Below are 15,572 nucleotides of genomic sequence, written 5' to 3'. Positions count from 1 at the left end.
TATGACATCGGAAGTGATCTACGGAGTACCTGGTACCCAGGGTACCTACTGTTTACCTCGTTTTCTAGAGTTTCCGTCAAATTCATTTAAAAAGTAGTCAAACATCATTAGTGACGAGAAAACAGTAGGTACCCTGGGCACCAGGTACACCGGAGATCACTTCCGATGTCATATTCGTCGTCAGAGACCCCAAAAACCCCTAAGTAATGAATTTTAACTAATTTTTTAATGAATTTGCCAAAAACTCCAGAAAACAAGGTAAACAATAGGTACTCTGGTTACCAAGTACTCCGTAAAGCACTTCCGATGTCATATTCGTCGTCAGCGACCCAAAAAAAACCCGAGTAATGATTTTTGGCTAATTTTTTAATGAATTTGGCGAAAACTCCATAAGAAGTAGGTACCCTGGGCACCAGGTATTCCGGAGATCGCTTCCGATGTCATACTCGTCGTTAGCGACCCCAAAAACACCAAAGTGATTATTTTTAACTAATTTTTTAATAAATTTTTTGCCGAAATCTCCACAAGACGAGGTAAACAGTAGGTACCCTGTGCACCAGGTACTCCGGAAATTACTTCCGATGTCATATTCATCGTAAGCCGCCCCAAAAACCCCTAAGTAATGATTTTTGATTGATAATGATTTATTACAAGGATACCAGATAGTAAACACCTGCGTCTATCTCGGGTTCAGTATAACTAACAATGGTAACTGTGAAGGAGAAGTTCGGAGACGTATTGGCATGTCAAAAAATGCGATAAGTCGCCTAACTAAAGTTTGGAAAGACAGATCTATCTCTCAAAATATCAAGATGAGACTGGTGAATGCCCTTGTATTCTCAATATTTCTATAAGGAGCAGAGACTTGAACCCTTCGCGCATGCGAGCGCCAAAAATTGATGCCTTTGAGATGTGGTGCTGGAGAAGAATTCTGCGCATACCTTGGACAGCTCATAGGACAAACGTTTCCATTCTAAACCAACTCAATATTAAAAAAAGGCTGTCCACAATATGTCTGCAATGAATTCTGCAATTTTGTTGTCACGTGGTTCGCAGAGGTGACGACAGTTGGAGAGATTAATTGTTTCTGGAAACGTTCCGGCGAGAAGATCAAGAGGACGATCACCAACTAGATTGTCTGACCAAATAAAGCATTCAGCTGGAAACTCATTGTACGAAGCTCTTAGAGCAGCTGAAGATAGAGACCAATGGAGAAACATTGTTAGGAATATTGGAAGAAATCATGATCCTCAGTAATGGGGAAACGACAGAAGGGAGAAATGATTTTTGACTAATTTTTAATGAATTTGCCGAAAACTCCACAAGACAAGGTGCACAGTAGGTACCCTGGGCACCAGGTCTTTCGGAAATCACTTTTGACGTCATATTCGTTTGCAGAGACCCCAAAAACCCCCGAGTAACAAAATTGAACTCATTTCCGCCGATAATTGACGAATTCTGAATTTTTTTTATTGTCTGTTTGAGATGCACTTTAAGAATGCATTTTTTGTATGCAGTTTTTCAATATTATATCATGGCTCCGGTTCACAAAGTTTCCTGGCGCATTCACGAATCGAATGCAAAAAAAATATTAAGATCTGTCTTGTTCTTTTTTTTTCGGAGGTTCAGTGCTTTATTGCTTTGATTATAGTTCTAGTACTAGTGGTCGCTGCTGCCACTTCCGTTGAATTCAGTGTACCGAATAATATATGTTGCATCTTCATCATCATTGTGGTCTCTATCCGTTGTTATACCCCACAACCACTTCTAAAGCTCGTTTAAAAGCGATAAAATCTATAGCCCACTAGTTGAAATTAAGCCTTCATTATTACATGTTTTTTTTTTTAATTTAAATTTGTAAAGCAACTCTAGTGCTCGTATTTATAGTTGAGCCTCAAGACGTCGTCGATTGTAACATTTTTGTGTAAACTGAACACACATTTGATTCAAGGTAGGTCTTGAGACTCGCCGAGGTCTTGAGACTCGACTATGAATACGGGCATAGGTCGATGTTATAGTCCAGGGGTCACCAATTAGCGGACCGCGGTCCGCATCCGGACCGTGGGCTAGTTTTTTTACGGACCGCGATTACATTCAGAATAGAGTGTTTTACAATTTTTAAAATATTTGGCCATGAAATTGTGTACTATGTTAGGCTCAACTTATGGGTGCGAAGCCGTTTTTGAAGATATTCTTCTTTAGCGGCGATTCGATTGAGGGTAAAATTGTACATAAATCTGCGCGCCTGCGCACACAGACAGCATGTAGTTCATTGCTAATCTTTCAAGATAGGTATGTATGTATCTGTAACCGTGCAAATAAGTCATTAAAAGAATATATTAGTGTTTTTAGTAAATGTATTATTTATTATAATTCTTGTGTTTTTGGATTTGTGTTTCTCTGTAGTAAAATAATAAAATATTATGTAGGCATAACACTTTTACACTATTTGTCGCCGTGTTGTGTTACCATTTGATCCGAAACTTACACGTCAATTACAAGGACCTCGCTGGAGTAGTTGGTAGGGCGTTAGCTCCGAGATTGGAAGGACGCGGGTTCGAATCCTGGGCGATTCATATTTTTTTTGAAGTTATACTTCTTTACCGGCGATAGAGGGTAAATTTTTATATGGGAAAACCTAGCGACCGGGCGCATGCGCATTATAACTTTGTTCTGATTGGATGTTCAAATGACATGTCAAAAATTATTCAATATGCGGTGGCTGTGGCACAGCTGTAGTTAGATTATTTATGGTTGTTGCGTTTTAAAATTTGTGTGAAAAGAAACAACAAACAAAAGTTAGTTACCTATACTGCCTTTTTAAATAGTTTTCATATACCTATTTGGACTTTTGGACTATTTTGGACAAGGAAAACTCATTCTAATTTGGTAAGTAGTTTTTATTATAATCATATTGTAATTATACATTTGGATTAGGTTGAAATACATACATTTATTTTCTCAAGAATGCGGATTTTAGAGAGAAATCCCAAATTAGGTTCGATTTTTATTTTTAAATTATGATTTTTTGGCGTAGATTTATTTATCTAGTAGGTATGTAATGCTTTGATTTACATACTTAATTTGATTACCAACAAAAGTTCTACCAATCTTCATCTAATATATTGTTTTCTTACTGTTTTGTTATATTTTTATATTTTCTTCCACAAAATTTATCTACATAATTTAATTTTCAAAACAACTGTCAAACAGTAAACCGTTCAGTTACCGTATTTTTCCACATGATAAATAATGTAGGATTGGACGAGTGAGTCAACGCTTCGATTACGAGTCAAAGCGGCACGAAATTCAAGGGTTCAATTCCCAATGCAAGTTTTATTTTTTTATTTTTTTATGCATGTTATGATTGTAAGTATATTTGTTATTAATTCTTTTTTCAGAAAATGCGTATTTAAAATTTTTGCCAACAATTATTATCGTTCAGAAATCATTTTTTCTTTGTGGCATTTTTCAATGTGTTTGTGTGCGTTTTATTCTTTTATTTTTTTAAATTTTTGGTATTGCCTTAAAAATCACATAATATGTAGTAGAAGTATAACTTCTTACGTGCGTACAAAGTACACATACATTCTTTTTTTTATTTTTGGTTGTTTTAATAAAAAAATTTTGAAAGTGGTAGATAAGAAAATTAGTTTAATTTCCAGAACACTTCTATTTAGAAAAACAAAAATTGGTACGCGTATTTATCTTCAAGATATAAATCTAATATATCCATTGCAAATTCCTAGTACTGATCATAGGCGTCCGTTTTGGGTAGGGCAACGGTTATTTTATCTCATAACTTTTTTATCTTAAACTTTTATGCATTTATGACACTGGATTATAAAATTGTGAAGTATTCTAGTACTAAAAGGTACTCTTGTTTTAAATCGGTAGGACACACCGTTTTCTAGAACAATAGATTTGAAAATTTTTCGCTTTTTGAATTAAAAAAGAAAAATTAAAAAAAAACTGTTTAGAAAGACGAAAACTGGTACATTTATTTATATTCCAGAGATAAATCGATTTCATTAATTGCGAATTTCTAGTACTGGTCATAGGCGTCCGTTTTGAGTAGGTCAACAGTTATTTTATAGCATAATTTTTTTGTCTTGAATTTTTGAGTATTTTTGACACTAGATTATTAAATTATGAGATATTCGACTACTAAAAGTTACTCTTACTTTATGTTGGTAAAATACTTCGTTTTTTGTTGAAAAGTTCTTTCAATTTTTTTTCAAATTCCAAAAACGAAAAACTTTCAAATCGATTTTTCTAGAAAACGGTGTGTTCTACCGACTTAAAGTAAGAGTACCTTCGAGTACTACAATACCTCACAATTTAATAATCCGGTGTCAAAAATGCATAAAAGTTAAGCACAAAAAAGTTATGCGATAAAATACCCGTTGCTCTACCCAAAACGGACGCCTATGACCGGTATTAGAAATTTGCAATGAATGGAATCGATTAATCTCTGAAAAGTAAATAAGCATACCAATTTTCGTTTTTCTAAATAGAAGCGTTCTGGAGATATTTAAGAAAAACTAATTACATGACGCCATCTTCAAAGAGCTCTAGCTCCCTTAAGAAGCATTTTCGGACTAGGTGAATTGGGTTAAATTGTCTTAAAATTATCTGAGGAATCTCCTGTCTTCGTTTGTCGGTAAAGTTTCTGGACACCCTGTATAATAGAAGAATATCTTCTTACGTGCGTACAAAGTACACACACATTCTTTTTTCAAGAATGAACTTTATTAAGACTCGGTAGGTACCTGGCTGATGTGAGTTCTTTCAGTTTTCTTCTGTATTTATAAAATAAAATTTGACTTATGGTTTTGTTTGGAATAATTACTTGAGAATAATAATTATGATTGGGATCCAAAATAATACCTAACTTAATCCTAATCACCGTAAAAACCTAATAACCGGATTTTACTCCAAAAATAAAAAACCGGTTATAACCGGGACAAAAAAACAACCGATAAAACCGGTTATTGCAAAGTAAAAAAACCGGTTTTAGGTTAAAACCGGTAGGTATTTCCCATCCCTAAGGTACAGCTCTCAGCTAACAGATGAATATCTCAACTCCCTAATTAAAATCAGTTGCACTAAACTCATTCCAACCTTCATACAGGTTATACATTTTTTTTACATAGAAAACAATTTTTTAAACTAATTAAAAATTATGTTTTTGCCCCGAAAAATGTATTTCTAGGTTTTCTGGGTGATTTTGAACAATAAAAAGTGTTTTGTCATTTTCTCAAAAGTTGATAGTTTAGAAGTTATAACCAAGTTAAAATCTAAAAAATGCGAAAATACACAAATGCATTTTTGAGGCTTGAAAACTCACGTGTAAATTAATTATTACTGTACAAGTGCCTAAATTGAAGCTTATAAATTCAATTTCAAGATTCTAACGAGTAATCGGGGCTTATTTCAATACAGATCGTTGGTTTTTAATGGTTAATCGTCGCCCGTCGCACTTTATGGTGCGTATATATATTATACATACTTATGCAAGAAATTCCCAACAAGTACTTGACATATATTAAAATTTTATAACATATTTTTATTAACATAGTTTTTTTTAAATAATTTATTAATACATTCAATTAATTATTGCCAATGTGCTAATTAAATACGCCAATCATATAGTACGATACGCACCATATTATAGTGCGATATGTACCATATAGTGCGACGCGCCGCCGCGGCGGTTTACGGCGAAAGTTTACGCGCATAATTAACAATTAAAAACAACGGTCTAAATTGAAATAAGCGCCGGTTACTTATCAGAATATTGAAATTGAATGTTTAAGTTTAAACTTTAATTTAGACACTTGAGAACCTCAAAAATATGAATTTACACATAAAATTTCAAGTTTCGAAAATGCTTATTTTTCCATTTTTCAGATTTTAAATCGCTTAAAACTCGAAATCTATCAACTTTGAGAAAAATGAAGATCTTTTTGTTTAAGATGACCCAAAAATGCTAAAACTATATTTTCGGGGGCAAAAAAGGTGATATTTTGAATTAAAAAAAAATATTAAACATTTTCTTCTCAAAAATTTCGCATGGCGCCCTTCTGATTTATCTTTTTGTTAAGAATCCGCAAAGAATCCGAATCAAAACAACCAGACAGAGGCAACATTAATCCGGACCCCGGAAGTGTCATAGGTTTTCGAAACGGACTCTCAGAGAATATAATTGGTGACCCCTGTATAGTCGATTCGCTAATCTGAGACACAACTGTCTACAATATAAGCACAACAAAGAAGCACTAGAAATAAGCAGGCACGAGGAGCATTCCCAAATCATGATTTGGGAGTGGTCCTCGAACATTCAACGTGTCTTGTTTATTTTTATACTTAAAGACATGGCTTCCCTGCTCAAACAAACAAACGTGGTACTTATCAGTTTGACTGGCACAGACCGAATGTCAGTCAAACTGATAAGTACCACTTTCGTTTATTCAAGCAGGGAAGCCATGCTGCTGTTTAATTATAAAAACCTGTCACTATCGACCTGGTGCTGCTTTACAAATTTAAATTTTAATCAAAAATCATGTGATATTGAAGTCTTAATTTCAACTAGTGGGCTAGTTTCAATTACTCGCAGAATGTCACTGATGATGATCTGATTAGATCGAAAACGTTCTGATGCTTTATTTCATGTAAGTTTTATAACTATGGTATACAGCCAACCATCCTGTATTCCGAGGCAAATGTTCAGGTTTCGTAACAGTGTGTTTTTTCCGGGAGTGGGTTGTCAGTCCACTGCCCAACCTTCCTCCTTTATCCAGACTTAGGACCGGCAGTGGTGACTCCTGACCACAAGCGGAGTGTGTCACCACAGGCGGAGTGACCAACCGAACGGTTTAACTGGCCGCTTATGCCGATGATATTAATATTATGAGTAGAACATCAACAGGAGCACAGGAAACATACGCAGAGTTAAAAACACAAACAAAAATGTTAGGTTTGGAAATTAACGCAGAAAAAACAAAAATAATGACTCAGACGAGAAGAAATATAGTCCCACAAAACATTACACATGAAGATGGCATTGAAACGGTTGGAAAGTTTACATACCTGGGAGTAGAAATATATGCCGACGGATCAGAAAACGGAGAAATACGGAAGAGAATAACGCAGGCAAACAGAGTTTGTTTTGCCCTCTCCCATATATTTCGGTCTTAAAGTGTGCACCGAAATACAGTGATGAGAATCTATAAAACTTTAATTCGACCAATAACATGCTATGGTAGTGAAGCCTATTAGGTCCTGAAAGAAACATCCAAAAACAAACTCGACACATTCGAAAGGAAAGTACTGAGAAGAATACTAGGACCTGTGAGGGAAAACAGAATCTTCAGGAGTCGATACAACAACGAACTTTAACAACTTTATAAGGAAGCAACCCTGTCAGGCTAGACCGGTTGGACAGCCAAGAAAACGCTTGGAAGACACAGTAAACAGCGACGCACAAGCTTTTTTAGGAGTCCATGTATGGAGAAGAGCAGCCACAGACAAGCAAGGGTAGAGGCAAAAAATAAAGGAGGCCAAGGCTCAATTTGGGCTATAGTGCCGTAGAAGAAGAAGAAGATACAGCCAACCACTGGGACTTTCCCTTTAATTTTAAATCAATATACCTTTTATAAAGAATTTTTAAATAAAAACTTTTGCCATTTTTGGTATATAGTTGACTACTGGAAATAAATTTCCTTGTGCATTGATTCCCAAACAAATATAATATTTAAAATAAAATAATATGAATAGTGACCGTACGGATACTTATTCCTAGATTGGAAATCGTCGCTAACTAAAAATTCCTACTTTCAATTAAAAATCGTGTTGTTTTCGCACGTAATTATGCATTCTGTTTAAACAAACAATATTGAATGGAACGAGGACAAGAAGAGGTGCTTCATGCGTCATACAAGTTCTACTTCTTAAAGACACATCTTAAAATAATTATATATGCATACATAACATAGATGCAGAAGTTGCAAATAACAAACGCTTAACGTTTTTTTACTATGATGAAAATTATAAATGACTCTCATTATATATTTTATTGAAGTAATTTTAATTAACTGTGTGAAATATTACAGTACATGCCAGAAGATGTATGAACAACTAGTAATTACACGATTAATAGTTATACGAGACATATATATTATGTACATTTATTTCATTGTTTAACGGAATTAATATTGGTTATTTTTAATTATATCGCTAATAGCTAAAATTAATTGTGATTAATGGAAAGAGAGATAGAATACCAGTACGTTGCAAATAATCATCAATCGGCTCATCGGGTACACTGCTGGACATAGGCCTCACTCAATTCTTTACGTTGCTCTATTACTCAGTCTGCTCCTATTACGTTGTAAGATCTCTCCATCTAGTTCGTGGTCGTCCTGGACTTCTGTTATAGTATCTGGACCTCCTTTCCATGGTTTGTCTTATCCACTGTTCATCTTGTGTTCTAGCTAAGTACCCTACCCATTTCCACTTAGCAGCGTGATTATTTGTATTACGTCTTGAACTCCTGATCTTTGCCTGATTTGTTGGTTTGTTATGAGGTCTCGATGGCTCACGTCTAGCATTGCAGGTTTCACGCCTTGTTGTGTGACGTGTTAAAGTCTTTGCTCCACAAGATTTTATGGGCACAACACATTGGTTATATATCCTGCGCTTGAGACAAATGGGAATTGTACTTTTTAGAATGTGGCTGGGTTTGCAAAATGCTACCCACGTCAATCCTATTCGCCTTTGTATTTCATGTATTTTATTGTCTCTGCTTATTTTGATTTCTTGTCTAAGATATTTGTTAGTGTCTGTTTGTTGTATGGTACGGTATGCGCCAAAACAAGGGACACTGAAATCAATAAGCCTATGAAATATAATCGCGTCATATGAAGCAAGTGACAATAGTTGTCATGGTATTTTTAAACATTGTTTATTCTAACAAACTGTCAAAAAGATTCGAAATGGTGCTTACAACGCAAGAAAAAATATTTATTATTGAGTATTATTTCCGCTCATATGGGAATGGACGATCAAATGGACCTAGTTTGTTAATGGTTGCCAATCAATTTCATCCACTTGATCTAACAACTATTGATGCTTACGTATGGGGTATGCTGAAACAAGCCGTTTTTACAGACAACCCACCGGCAGTGGCGGCTTGTGGCTTTAGGGACAGGGTCGGCAAGGTTTTTTCTCCTCAGATAGGTATGCCATCTAATTAAAAGGCTTCAATTTCATAGAAGATTTTTAATTTTTATTTTTTTTTTATTTTTTTTTGTTTTTTTTTGTAAACCTGTTTATAAATTAACTCTAGTCTATGTTGTTTCGAAGTAGCAAAATGGGTTATAACGTTATTGTAAAATTTATTATTGTTTTGGAGAGGTTTTAAAAGTTTTTTTCTATTGACATTTGAGACAAGTTTGACATTCTCTCTTGTTTCATGGTGTTTCGACAATACGTTTTGACTTTTTTGAGACAAGAGAAATCCCGTTCATTTGAGGCAGAATTTGCCCACATTTGAGCACAATAATTTATTAAATTCGGGAACAGTTTGTTGTACCTAATGAATTGCAGTATATAAAATTAAACATATTTTGTAACTTATCCCACCTTCCGAAAATATTTAGATCAGCATATAAAACTGTTAATCCATTTTCTTATTTTATTTGAATAAAGAATGATGGATAATTTTTAATGAACTTGTCTAATAGATATTTTAAAAATTCCTTGTAAACAATAATTGAGTTATCCTTCCGCTCAAAAAGGTCCGGAACATTGCTTAAATAATCAAAATGTCAAAAAATTAAGAAAAACTTCGATTTTTTTCTTCGTTTTTTGATTTTAACTTTCAAAGTATTCACTTCTGAGAAAAGTTACACTGACATAAAAGTTGGGTAACCAAATTTCCTACAATATAGGATTGGCTAAAAATTTTAAAAAGTGTCATCCTTGTTGCAATACAGCAATAATTGCGAAAAAAAACATAAAAAATAAGTATTCGCATTTTACGTTTTTCAACCATTTATGCTAACACTTACGCCCTTCATATTTTAACCAGAAAACCTTTATGATATAATAAAACAATAGTGTAAATTTCATTAAGATCGATTCAAAATATTTTGCAAAATAAAGTTTGCAATCTAGCTTTTGCAAAAAAAATTAGTTTTTCCAAAATGTTGCAGTACTGACAATAAAGCAGATAGCAAGTTGAATTTTTTTAATTATAGAAGAAAGGTACGGTATTCTTCTATACGTAAAAATAAATTCAACTTGCTGTCTGCTTTATTTTCAGTTCTGCAACATTTTGAAAAAATTAATTTTTTTGCGAAAGCTGGAGTGCAAAATTTATCTTGCAAAATCTATTGAACCGATGTTAATGAAATTCACAGTATTTTTTTATTATATGATGTAGTTTTTCTGGGTAAAACTATGAAGGTCTTAAGTGTAGTATAAACGGTTGAAAAACGTAAAATGCGAATACTTGTTTTTTATGATTTTTTCGCATTTATTGCTATTTTGCAACAAGGGTGACAATTTTTAAAATTTTTAACTAATCCTTTATTGTAGAAAATTTAATTACGCAACTTTTATGTCGGTGCAACTTTTCTCGAAAATGAATACTTTTAAAGTTATAATCAAAAAATGAAGAAAAAAATCGAATTTTTCCTTTATTTTTTGATATTTTGATTATTTAAACAATGTTCCGGACCTTTTTGAGTGGGAGGATAACTCAAATATTCTTAAATGAGTTATTTTCAAGCAATTTCTGCAAACAAATATGAGTCACCTCTCAACGTCCAAATTAAATCTCAACGTCCAAGTACGTGTTTTGTTGCCGTTTGCAGATCACCGCTGTGCTCGGCAGATTGTTTTTCTGCCGTACTTGTCATTCAAATAAATACGGGGAATGTATAATTGGTTGCCTATCGGCTAATATTCCATAGCGTCTTATTACAAGCAAATGCTCAACTGAGTACGGCTAGCCGAAGCGGGCCATGAATTCACACAATCGCAGTCGGGTGTATGGCTGACTAGGATCCTTAATTTGAAAAGTCTCTTACGCACAGCGCACAGGGATCACTTAACGTATCAGATCGTTCGAATTCTTTTAAAAACAATGAATAAAATTTAGTCTGTATTATCTCACAGATATTTTTTTTATTTCACAGAAACGAATATCATCAACTCTGATTAACTTATATATTTAAAAAAATCTATAATGTGTCCATAAATGTGTGGGTCGGCACTGCCGACCCTGCCGACCCTGACCAGCCGCCACTGCCCACCGACAACTATTGATGAACACCGTGAAAAAATTTTGACCTTTTTCAGAAGAATGCAGCAGCCTATTTTTAATAACATGCTAAGCAATCTTGTTAAGCGTTATGAGTACTGCTTGGAATGAAATGGCGAGCAATTTGAACACATATTGTATGGAAGAAAAACTTAAAATTCGCAATATTTGAAATGTTGTTATTTAATTTTTCATGTTAAATAAAGCTTTAGTTTTTCAGTGTCGTTTGTTTTGGCGCATACTGTACTATTATTAATATTTACGCTAATTACGAGATTTGTCAAAAATTTACTTTTCTTAAAGTTTTAATGCTGCTCTCTCAGACAGAGTTTTAAGCGAATATCGCGAGTTACCGAGAACAATCATTTTTGGTGAAATATTGTCTTAAAGTCTTACTCCTCGTATTTTTCTGTTTTCGTGTAGTCGTTACTTTGATTTAGCGTTATCATAGATGTTTTTGATTAGTGACGTATACCTATAATAGTATATTATTCTGTGCTTTAATGCTTACAGAACTGTTTCAAACTTTACAGAATCAAAAGCTTTCTCGTAAACGATAAATGCAAGGACGAGTTGTACTTGGTAAAAGATTGGTTTAACAAAAATGTAGATCCATAAATTAGGATGGTGATCTTACTACCATTTAGAGTTTGGAGCGTAATAAGCAATGTAATAAATTACAATTCGAAGGACCTCCTAATAAAGTGGGAATAAAAAAATACAAGCATTATAGACCAGGGCGGATCTGTTTTGAGGTGGATGTGAGAGGTGGCATTCGGATTTTTGCAGATAAAGTTAGGTGACAACTTCAATAACTATAATTGACTTATGCTTCTTCTCAAATATGCCCGGACCATTAATAAAAAAATTAAAATATTTAAAAATTTTGAAAAATATCGTTTTTTTTCTATTTTCATTGATTATAACTTTAAAACGATTCATTTTGGAACAAAGTCGTAGGGAAAGAAAATAAAGAAAATTGAATTTTGTATAATATACGACTGGTTTAAAATGTCTTAAATTATTTTCTTTTCTGCAAAATAGCAATAAATAGAAAATAAGGAGGCCAAAAAGAGCGTTTTTATTCAATGTTTTTCAATCACTCTGGTTGCACTTAGAATCTTTATAATTCGCTTAGAAAATTCTTACAACATACTTAAACCGTCCATCAAATTTCATTAAAATCGACCTAATAGATTTTGCATAATAATGTTGCAATCTAAATTTTTTAAAATAGTTCAAATTTTTTAAAAACTTTCTGACCAAAAAGTAGACCATTTAGAAATTTGCTAATTTTTTTACATATAAAGAGGTTCTCTACCTACCAAACACACTTTACAGAATTAAAATTGGATTATTTAAGGGGCCTCAGCACTGTTTTAAATTTATAAACAATGTTTTGGCTTATAAACAAATACAGTGAGGACGTTTGAGTGGGACTAAATTCATTTTCTTGAGAATGGCGACTCTGGAGATAAATCCTAAAATAGATCGATTTTTATTTTTAAATTATAATTTTTTGGCGTAAATATCATACTAGTGACGTCATCCATCTCGGTGTGATGACGCAATCTAAATATTGGAATTAATTTAATTCATTTTTTTTAATTTAAACCCTCTATAAATAATTATGTTAATGTTTATATTAGTAAATACAAAATTAACTAGCCTTTCGATTGAGCTATCACACGGCACCTATTCTCATTTAAAAAAATCATCGATTACGTCATCACGCCCAGATGGATGACGTCACTAGTATGATATAATAATATATTATACCAAAAAATTAGAATTTAAAAATAAAAATCGACCTTTTTGAGATATATCTCCAGAGATGCCTATTCTCGAGAAAATGAATTTATGCCAACGCAAACGTCCCCACTGTATTTGTTTATAAGCCAAAAATTATTTATAATTTTAAAACAGTGCTGAGGCCGCTTAAATAATCCTATTTTAATTCTAATAGATAGGCAGAGAACATCTTTATATGTAAACAAATTGGCAAACTTCTAAATGATCTACTTTTTCTTCAGAAAGTTTTTAAAAAAATTTAGATTGCAAAATTATTCTGCAAAATCTATCAGGTCGATTTTAATGAAATTTGGTGGACGATTTAAGTGTGTTGTAAGAATTTTCTAAGCGAATTACGAAAGTTCTAAGTGCAACCAAAGTGTTTGAAAAACATTGAATAAAAACAGGCTTATTTTGCCCCCTCATTTGGTATTTTTTGCTATTTTGCAGAAGGGGTAATACTTTAAGACATTTTTAACCGGTCGTTTATCATACAAAATTCAATTATCTTTATTTTATTTTTGTACGACTTTGTTGTAAAATGAATCGTTTAAAAGTTATAAGCACATTTGTTTTTCGAAATTTATAAATATTTTAATTTTTTATTAATGTTCCGGACATATTTGAGAAGGAGCATAAGTCAATTATAATTGTTGAAGTTGTCCTGCTAAAATTCAAATGCCACCTCGCACATCCAACAATAGACGTTTTTTCACAAATCCGCCCCGGTCTATTAGCAATATGTAGTTTAATGACTAACTTTGTTACTATGTATTACTAAATTAAGATTTTTGTTCAAAGTTCTTTCGTAGAGTTTATATATTTAAACCTCCTATTCTCTGTCCAATTTACACTAGTCCGCGAAATACAAACTAAGAATTAATAATTTAAATTAATAGCAGCGTCCACTCTGGGTGGATCCTAACTTCTTACTAACTACATTCAACTTGTAATTGCAATGCCTACCAGAGAGTTGGTGAGGACAACTTCAAAATTTCTATTAGTTTGAAAAAACTGCATTTTGATGTTTGCTACACGGGATTTCCTGGGTACAAGTTTTCGATGGAAATAAACAAATTTTGAAGGTAAAAATTATTTTACTAACAGCGGTGTAACAACACTTAATAAATTTCTTACAGAAAGTACACAATGCTCTTTTCAATTATTATCTTTGTGGTATGCAAATGGTCATTTAGGTGGTATTCTCTTCATCAAGATTTTTAAAGTTAGCAGTATCACTTTTCTAATGTAAAAAACTATTACTGGATTGCTCCAGTCTTTTGGAATCGTACTCATAGGTAAAACAGTTAGCTTACTGATTTTAATAGTATTTTTTCTTCTGCTTTGATTCTCTTAATAACGAGTCTATCATCATTAAGCGATGGATGGTTTTTCATTTCCTTTAAATCTGCTATTACTTCTGGCAGTGTGATGGGTAGTAGTATTTCTGGACATACTGTATATTATAGAACATATGCCTTTAAGCAAGGCAATATAAAACGTGACAAAAATATTATCATTATTTTGTTAACACGTTGAACTATAGTAACAACTTTGGAAATTAATATATAATGCGATTAACCACAGTAATTATTACATTGGAAATACTAAACATAACTCTGCTGTCTACTAGGTCTGGATCCCGCGTATAAAAAAAAAAGTTGATTAATAGCAAGCTGAAAATTTGTTAATAGCTTAAGAGTGTCTAGTCGGACAAACTTTGATATGGGAACACTGGAACAGGGGAAGTTTTAATTGTGGAACAGGTTAAAAATTTGGAACGGTCAGACCACGAAAACGGCACATGTATTTTGTCCGACAGAACAGACTTAAACTCTCCGAACAGAGATTAAACTCTCATGCAAAAATCAGACTGCCATTTATCACCAAATGGGCGTTTTAATGAGTGGAATTTTTGCATGAGAGTTTAATCTCTGTTCAGAGAGTTTAAGTCTGTTCTGTCGGACAAAATAAATGTGCCGTTTTTGTGGTCTGACCGTTCCAAATTTTTAACCTGTTCCCCAATTAAAATTGCCCCTGTTCCAGTGTTCCCATATATCAAAGTCTATCCGACTAGACCCCTTAAGCTATTAACAAATTTTCAGCTTGCTATTAATCAACTTTTTTTTCATACGCGGGATCCAGACCTATACAGGTTGAAAATAATAAAATTAAAGTTAATAAAATAGCTTCAGAACAATATACAGTAACACTAAATAATGCAGCAATTTATGATAGAGAGAAGCAATTATCTGAAAAAAAAAAGAAATAATAATGATGTCAAGAATACGGACATTGTTTAATTGAGTAATATTAAAAAATCAATATAACGGCCGAAGAAAATTCCAATGCATGCCACAAACAGGCATTCACTCAATCATCGAACACCTGTGTCAACCTTTTATCCTTCTTAATATGGATTTGTGCTTAATTAACAATTGTTTGTACGCGG

The 15,572-nt window shown here is 33.2% G+C and overlaps 1 protein-coding gene across 1 annotated transcript in view; it reads left to right on the top strand.

Moving 5' to 3' along the window:
• The window catches only part of LOC114324586 (uncharacterized), a 237,691-nt gene that overhangs the window by 78,128 nt on the left and 143,991 nt on the right, over positions 1 to 15,572 (top strand). The window lies entirely within an intron of this gene.

Source organism: Diabrotica virgifera, chromosome 6 (assembly GCF_917563875.1).
Source record: "Diabrotica virgifera virgifera chromosome 6, PGI_DIABVI_V3a".
NCBI lineage: Eukaryota > Metazoa > Arthropoda > Insecta > Coleoptera > Chrysomelidae > Diabrotica > Diabrotica virgifera.
This window is presented reverse-complemented; position numbering and strand designations above follow the sequence as displayed.